We start from the raw sequence: 9,373 nt of genomic DNA on the forward strand, positions 1-9,373 counted from the left end.
GGTTTCTGATGCTCAACTTTGACCTTAGAACACGTCAAACATTCCCCTACATATTTAGCAACATCTACTTTCATACCTGGCCACCAAAAATGTTTCTTGAGATCTTTGTACATCTTCCCCATTCCAGGATGTATTGAGTATCTGGTTTTATGAGCTTCTCTAAGTTACATTTCTCTCATATCTCCAAATTTTGGTACCCAAATTCTTTCAGCCCTATACCGGGTTCCATCTTCCCGAATATTAAGATGCTTCTCCGATCCTTTGGGTATTTCATCCCTTAAGTTTCCCTCTTTTAAAACTCCTTTTTGCGCCTCCTTTATTTGAGTAGTAAGGTTAGTGTGAAACAATATATTCATAGCTTTTACTCGAATAAGTTCTCTGTCCTTTCTGCTCAAGGCGTCGGCTACCACATTTGCCTTCCCCGGGTGGTAACGAATCTCAAAGTCGTAATCATTCACCAATTCAATCCACCTGCGCTGCCTCATGTTCAGTTGTTTCTAATTAAATATGTGTTGAAGACTTTTGTGGTCGGTATACATAATACTTTTGACCCCATATAAATAGTGTCTCCAAGTCTTTAATGCAAAAACAACCGCGCCTAATTCCAAATCATGTGTCGTATAATTCTGCTCGAGAATCTTTAATTGTCTAGATGCATAAGCAATTACCTTTATTCGTTGTATTAATACACAATCGAGACCTTGCTTTGAGGCGTCACAATATATCACAAAATCATCATTCCCTTCAGGTAATGACAATATAGATGCCGTAGTTAACTTTTTCTTCAATAATTGAAACGCTTTTTCTTGTTCATCCTTCCATTCAAATTTCTTCCCTTTATGCTTTAATGCAGTCAAGGGTTTTGCTATTTTGGAAAAATCTTGGATGAACCTTCTGTAGTAACCAGCTAGTCCTAAAAATTAGCGTATGTGTTTTGGAGTTTTCGGGATTTCCCACTTTTCAACGGTTTCAATCTTTGCCGAATCCACCTGAATACCTTCTTTATTCACTATATGACCGAGGAATTGAACTTCTTCTAACCAAAATGCACACTTTGAAAACTTAGCGTACAGTTTTTCTTTTCTTAGCAACTCTAGCACTTTTCTCAAATGTTCTTCGTGCTCTTCATCATTCTTCGAGTAAATAAATATGTCATCGATGAAGACAATGAAAAACTTTTCAAGATATGGCCCACACACTCGGTTCATGAGGTACATGAACACAGCTGGTGCGTTAGTCAATCCAAACGGCATTACCATAAACTCGTAATGACCGTAACGCATCCTAAAAGTAGTCTTCGGAATGTCATCCTCCTTCACCCGCATTTGGTGATACCCAGAACGTAAATCAATCTTCGAATAAACCGACGAGCCTTGTAGTTGATTAAATAAATCGCCGATTCTCAGTAATGGGTAACGGTTCTTGATGGTAAGTTTGTTCAACTCTCTATAGTTGATACACAACCTGAATGTACCATCTTTCTTCTTGACAAACAGAACAGGAGCTCCCCATGGTGATGTACTTGGTCGAATGAAACCACGCTCTAAAAGTTCCTGTAATTGACTTTGTAATTCTTTCATTTCACTGGGTGCGAGTCTGTAAGGAGCACGAGCTATTGGTGCAGCTCCTGGTACAAGGTCTATTTGAAATTCAACGGATCGATGTGGGGGTAATCCCGATAATTCTTTCGGAAATACATCGGGAAATTCTTTTGTGACGGGAACATCACTGATGTTCTTTTCTGCAGGTTTAACTTCCTTGATGTGTGCTAGAATGATGTAACAACCTTTTTTATTAGTTTCTGCGCCTTCAAACTACTAATAAGATTTAATTTTGCGTTGTTCTTTTCTCCGTACACCATTAAAGGTTTTCCTTTTTCACGCACAATGAGAATCGCATTTTTGTAACAAACGACCTCTGCTCTCACCTTTTTCAACCAGTCCATACCAATTATTATATCAAAACTCTCTAACTCGACTGGTATTAAATCAATTTTAAACGTTTCATCCCCCAGTTTAATTTCTATATCCCGACATATATTATCTGCTGAAATTAATTTACCGTTTGCTAATTCGAGTAAAAATTTACTATCCAAAGGCGTCAATGGGCAACTTAATTTAGCACAAAAATCTCTACTCATATAGCTTCTATCCGCACCCGAATCAAATAAAACATAAGCAGATTTATTATCAATAAGAAACGTACCCGTAACAAGCTCCGGGTCTTCCTGCGCTTCTGTCGTATTAATATTGAAAACTCTTCCGCGGCCCTGCCCATTAGTATTCCCCTGATTTGGGAAATTACTTCTAATGTGGCCCGGTTTTCCACATCCATAACAAACAAAGGCGGCATTACTTGTTTTGCCACTATTTGTTCCTTTAGTTCTGTTAAACTTTGGTCCGTAGACCTCACACTTTTTTGCACCATGGCCAGTTCTTTTACACTTGGTGCAAAATGTCGTGCAGAACCCATTCTGGTGGTACTCTTCACACCTTTGGCATTTTTGGTTTTTGTTGCCATTGTTGTTATTGAGGTTGTTGTTGAGATTGTTATTGTTGTTGGAACGGTTTTTGTAGTTGTTGTTGTTATTGGGACGTTTGTTGTAGTTATTGTTAGGATTGCAGTTATTGTTGCGATTGTTGTTGCGGTTGTGGTTGTAATTGGTGTTGTTGTTGTATTGGTGACCCTTGTCACTGGTTTCTTCCCACTTTCTCTTGAGTTGTTTTGTGTTGGCTTCTTCGGCCTCCTGCTCTTTAATTCTTTCCTCAATCTGATTTATGAGTTTATGAGCCATTCTACTTGCCTTTTGTATGGAAGCGGGCTCGTGTGAACTCACATCTTCTTGAATCCGTACTGGTAACCCTTTTACAAACGCGTCGATCTTCTCTTCTTCATCTTCGAACGCTCCCGGACACAATAGGCACAACTCTGTTAATCGTCGTTCATATGTGGTAATGTCGAACCCTTGTGTTCGTAACTCCCTAAGTTCTACCTTAAGTTTATTGACTTCGTTTCTAGGACGGTACTGCTCGTTCATCAATTGCTTGAATGCCGACCACAGTAGTGCGTAAGCAGCATTTTGTCCTACTTGTTCAAGATAGGTGTTCCACCACGTTAACGCAGTACCTGTGCAGGTATGCGTAGCGTACTTAACTTTGTCCTCTTCAGTACACTTACTTATGGCAAACACCGATTCGACTTTCTCAGTCCACCGTTTCAATCCAATTGGTCCTTCGGTTCCATTAAATTCCAAAGGTTTGCAGGCAGTGAATTCTTTGTAGGAGCATCCTACACGAATTCTTGTGGAATTAGTTCCACTGCTAGATCCAGAGTTATTGTTATTTTTCATCGCAGCCTGTACTGAGGCTATGTTTGCTGCAAGAAAAACACGGAAGTCTTCCTTGCTCATGTTCAAATTCTGAAGAGTCGCCGGTGCCATTTCCTTCAAAAATAGGTAAAAGAATTGAGTTAATCATATAAAATTTAAGAGTAGTCAATAGTATCTCGTAGTATTATATGAACTTATTTATAAAAGCTTTTTCTTCATATTAGCATTTTATAGTTTATATTCGGGTAGTACCTACCCGTTAAGTTCATACTTACTAGCTACTATACAACTCAACTACTACGTTTCTATATGAAAAACTTATTACAATAATATTTCGCGTTCAAACTTTATACAAAATATTACAAACTTACAATACCGCTATTATACATATAGGATGAAATATAGCACATAAAAACTTTGCTACCCGGCAGCTATAAAGGCAATTCTAGTTAATACGCAAGTTGTTCAGCAAAAGAAATAAAGACACGTAATTCATAAGTCCAGAAACAAGTCATGCATTCTGGTTTTATTAAGACGACTTCCCATCCTTGATCTTGTAGAAAGTAACCGTTATGACCATTGGCTAGGCAGCATGTTGTTATGTCGTCAAAAGGACGAGGGTTTCTTAATGTCCAACAGCCTCGTAGCAATCTAAAAACCTTGTTTCTTACCCCAACTACTGAGTCCGTCACTTGTGAAAATGTTTTATTTAAAAGTTTCAACCCAATGTTCTTTTTCTCCATTTGATGAGAAGCTAACATTATTAACCCGTAAGCATAACATGCTTCTTTATGTTGCATGTTAGAATCTGTTTCTAAAGAACGGAGTCCTATGTTGGGATATGTTGAGTCAAAATAGGTTCGTAACCCGTAGCGTAAAATTGCATCTGGGTTTCTCGCACTAAATGCCTTAAAGAAAACTTGGCGTAACTTAAAGTCTCCCAAATGTGATATACCCCATCTTTCAAAGGAAAGCCTTTTATATACTAAGGCATGCCTGGAATGTCTTTCAAACATTTGAAAAACTAATTTTGCCGTAACTAATTGTGCTGATGAATTCTGCCCGACTCTAGACAAGATTTCATCAATCATATCTCCTGGTAGGTCTTCTAAAATTTTTGGTTGTCTATCCTTAACGTCCATTTTGTGTTTTATACTGTAAAATAGACAAGTATTAGATTCGTAAAAGATAATTACCAAATAATACAAGCAATTTTTACATAGAACATAAAAGTACAAGCACACTACAATACATATAATACACAACATGATTACAACCCTCTAATCTGAATCACTGGTTTCTTCTTCTTCGAACTTGGTTCGTTTTCCTAATTTTCTAGGGATATATGGTGCTCCTCTAATACGAGCCGTCGTTTTCCACAATGGTTTAGAAAAACCTGGTGGTTTAGAGGTTTCCGGGTTATTTTTACAATTTAGGAAATACGGACGTTTCCGATACATATAAAGTTCATCGGGGTTGGAATCAGGTTTCTCTATTTTTATACCTTTTCCCTTATTATTTTCTTTTGCTATATTAAATTGGGTCGAGATAATTTCTATAACATCATCGAAATCCTTATCGGGATCCGATTCATCGAAAAATTGGTAATCTTCCCAATAATTTGCTAACTCAGCAGAAACACCATTGACCATTTTTAACTTTATTCCGTTGGTTGAGGATTTTCTTTTATTTAATCGATTTACTGTAGGTATCAACATTTCTTCCTCCGGAAATTCTTCTTCTTCCAGTTCCTCCTCTTCCGGTTCCTCTTCTTCCGGTTACTCCTCTTCCGGTTCCTCCTCTTCCGGTTCCTCTTCGAGAATTTGTGAATCTTTCCAAAGTATATTCGACTCTTCATTATTATTAGGTGAGTCGATGAGATTTGTACTAGTGGTAGACATCTATCACACAATATCAAACATATTAAAAGGTTAATATATCACATAATAATTATATGTTAATAATATATAGTTTCCAACAAAAGAGTTAAGCAATCGTTTTTAAAGAAAACACGGTCGAAGTCCAGACTCACAAATGTATCCTAATAAACTCGATAAGACACACTAATGCAAATTTCTAGTTCTCTAAGACCAACGCTCGGATACCAACTGAAATGTCTCATTCATATTGATTATAAACGTTCCATATTAATTGATTTTGTCGCGAGGTTTTGACCTCTATATGAGACGTTTTTCAAAGACTGCATTCATTTTTAAAACAACCATAACCTTTATTTTATCGATAAAGGTTTAAAAAGAATTACGTAGAATATCAAATAATGATAATCTAAAATATACCGTTTACACACGACCATTACATAATGGTTTACAATAAGAATATATTACATCAAAAATAAGTTTCTTGAATGCAGTTTTTACATAATATCATACAAGCATGGACTCCAAATCTTGTCCTTATATTAGTATGCAACAGCGGAAGCTCTTAATAATCACCTGAGAATAAACATGCTTAAAACGTCAACAAAAATGTTGGTGAGTTATAGGTTTAACCTATATATTATCAAATCATAATAATAGACCACAAGATTTCATATTTCAATACATCCCATACATAGAGATAAAAATTATTCATACGGTGAACACCTGGTAACCGACATTAACAAGATGCATATAGAATATCCCCATCATTCCGGGACACCCATCAGACATGATAAAATTGAAGTACTTAAGCATTCCAAATTCCAGAATGGGACTTGTTGGGCCCGATAGATCTATCTTTAGGATTCGCGTCAATTTGGGGGTCTGTTCCCAAATTCTTAGGCTACCAAGCTAAAAAGGGGCATATTCGGCTTTGATCATTCACCCATATAAAGTAGTTTCATATACTTGTGTCTATTTCGTAAAATATTTATAAAATTGCATGTATTCTCATCCCAAAATATTAGATTTTAAAAGTGGGACTATAACTCACTTTCACAGATTTTTACTTTATCGGAAAGTAAGACTTTGCCACTGGTCGATTCATGAATCTATAACAAATATGTACATATATATCAAAGTATGTTCAAAATATATTTACAACATTTTTAATACGTTTTACTGTTTTAAGTTTATTAAGTCAGATGTCCTCGTTAGTAACCTACAACTAGTTGTCCACAGTTAGATGTACAGAAATAAATCGATATATATTATCTTGAATCAATCCACAACCCAGTGTATACATGTCTCAGGCTAGATCACAACTCAAAGTATATATATTTTTGGAATCAACCTCAACTCTGTATAGCTAACTCCAACATTACTGCATATAGAGTGTCTATGGTTGGTCCAAATAACATATATACATGGGTCGATATGATATGTCAAAACATTTGCATACGTGTCTATGGTATCCCAAGATTACATAATATATTAGAATACATGTATAATACAATATGAGTTAGCTAGGATATGATTAATATAGATTTGTTACCAATTTTTACGTAGCTACAACAAGCAAAAATATCCAATCTTGTTTTACCCATAACTTCTTCATTTTAAATCCGTTTTGAGTGAATCCAATTACTATGGTTTCATATTGAATTAAGTTTATGAATCTATACATAAAAAGTATAAGTTTATAGTCAGAAATACAGGTTACAAGTCATTTTTGTAAAAGTAGTCATTTCAGTCGAAAGAACGACGTCTAGATGACCATTTTGGAAAACATACTTCCACTTTGAGTTTAACCATGATTTTTGGATATAGTTTCATGTTCATAAGAAAAATCATTTTCCCAGAAGAACAACTTTTAAATCAAAGTTTATCATAGTTTTTAATTAACTAACCCAAAACAGCCCGCGGTGTTACTACGACGGCGTATATCCAGTTTTACGGTGTTTTTCGTGTTTTCAGGTTTTAAATCATTAAGTTAGCATATCATATAGATATAGAACATGTGTCTAGTTGATTTTAAAAGTCAAGTTAGACGGATTAACTTTTGTTTACGAACAAGTTTAGATTTAACTAAACTATGTTCTAGTGATTACAAATTTAAACCTTCGAATAAGGTAGTTTTATATATATGAATCGAATAATGTTATGAACATCATTACTATCTCAGGTTTTGTGGATAAACCTACTGGAAATGAGAAAAATAGATCTAGCTTCAAAGGATCCTTGGATGGCTTGAAAGTTCTTAAAGCAAAATCATGACACGAAAATAAGTTCAAGTAAGATTTCCACTCGAAATAAGATTGTTATAGTTATAGAAATTGAATCAAAGTTTGAATATGAGTACTACCTTATATTAGAGAGATATCTTACTGTAATTAAGAAAGATTTCTTGAGGTTGGATGATCACTTTACAAGATTGGAAGTAAGCTAGCAAACTTGGAAGTATTCTTGATTTTATGAAACTAGAACTTATAGAATTTATGAAGAACACTAAGAACTTGAAGATAGAACTTAAGAGAGATCAATTAGATGAAGAAAATTGAAGAATGAAAGTGTTTGTAGGTGTTTTTGGTCGTTGGTATATGGATTAGATATAAAGGATGTGTAATTTTGTTTACTTGTAAATAAGTCATGAATGATTACTAATATTTTTGTAATTTTATGAGATATTTCATGCTAGATGCCAAATAATGGTTCCCACATGTGTTAGGTGACTCACAAGGACTGCTAAGAGCTGATCATTGGAGTGTATATATCAATAGTAAATACATTTAGAAGCTGGGTATTGTACGAGTACGAATACGAGTGCATACGAGTAGAATTGTTGATGAAAATGAATGAGGATGTAATTGTGAGCATTTTTGTTAAGTAGAAGTACTTTGATAAGTGTCTTGAAGTCTTTCAAAAGTGTATGAATACATATTAAAATACTACATGTATATACATTTTAACTGAGTCGTTAAGTCATCGTTAGTCGTTACATGTAAGTGTTGTTTTGAAACCTTTAGGTTAACGATCTTGTTAAATGTTGTTAACCCATTGTTTATTATATCTAAAGAGATGTTAAATTATTACATTATCATGATATTATGATTATTAATATATCTTAATATGATATATATAAAATTAAATGTCGTTACAACAATAATCGTTACATATATGCCTTGTTTCGAAATCCTTAAGTTAGTAGTCTTGTTTTTTTTACATATGTAGTTCATTGTTAATATGCTTAATGATATGTTTACTTATCATAATACCATGTTAACTATATATATATATATATATATATATATATATATATATATATATATATATATATATCCATATATATGACATCATATAGTTTTTACAAGTTTTAACGTTCGTGAATCACCGGTCAACTTGGGTGGTCAATTGTCAATATAAAACCTATTTCAATTAATCAAGTCTTAACAAGTTTGATTGCTTAACATGTTGGAAACACTTAATCATGTAAATAACAATTTCATTTAATATATATAAACATGGAAAAGTTCGGGTCACTACACATTCGTACCAAAAATCAAACAACAAAAAGCTAAAGAAAACGAAAGGAAAAAGTAGACGAAACAAGTAATCGCCCGAAACGTCAAGTTATGGCTTTGACACCGTATGAAGAAAAAATATTGGCAGAACGTTAGCGTGATGATTCGATGAATCCTCATATCGGAAACTTGCAAATGCAAGAATCATTTTGGAATACGGTTGTAGCCAAATATAATCATGTGGTATCGAAAAAGTAAGAGCGATAAGCTAACGAGAAAATGGCGGAAAATGTCACTCGGAATAAAGTATTTATTGTTATTAAAAATCAGTTTAAAAAATATTGGCGAAGTGGATCTAATAACATGGATATCATGGAAGTAGTCTAAATAATTTTGAAAGTATTTATTACTAATGTCATTGCTTTACAGGCGTTTGCGTAAAAATTGAAAACGAATCGTAGTTGAAAGTAATTGATACAATAAACGAATAATTTTAGAAAACATTTATAGATAGTTCTAAGATTAATCCTTAAAATTTAAAGTTAAACATAAAATTTTGCATGATTAAGTAGTTGAAAGAGTGATTATTTGTAAAGAATGTGTAGTTGTTATCATTATACAAATAAATTATACAAATAAATTATGCG

Source organism: Rutidosis leptorrhynchoides, chromosome 4 (genome assembly GCF_046630445.1).
Source record: "Rutidosis leptorrhynchoides isolate AG116_Rl617_1_P2 chromosome 4, CSIRO_AGI_Rlap_v1, whole genome shotgun sequence".
NCBI lineage: Eukaryota > Viridiplantae > Streptophyta > Magnoliopsida > Asterales > Asteraceae > Rutidosis > Rutidosis leptorrhynchoides.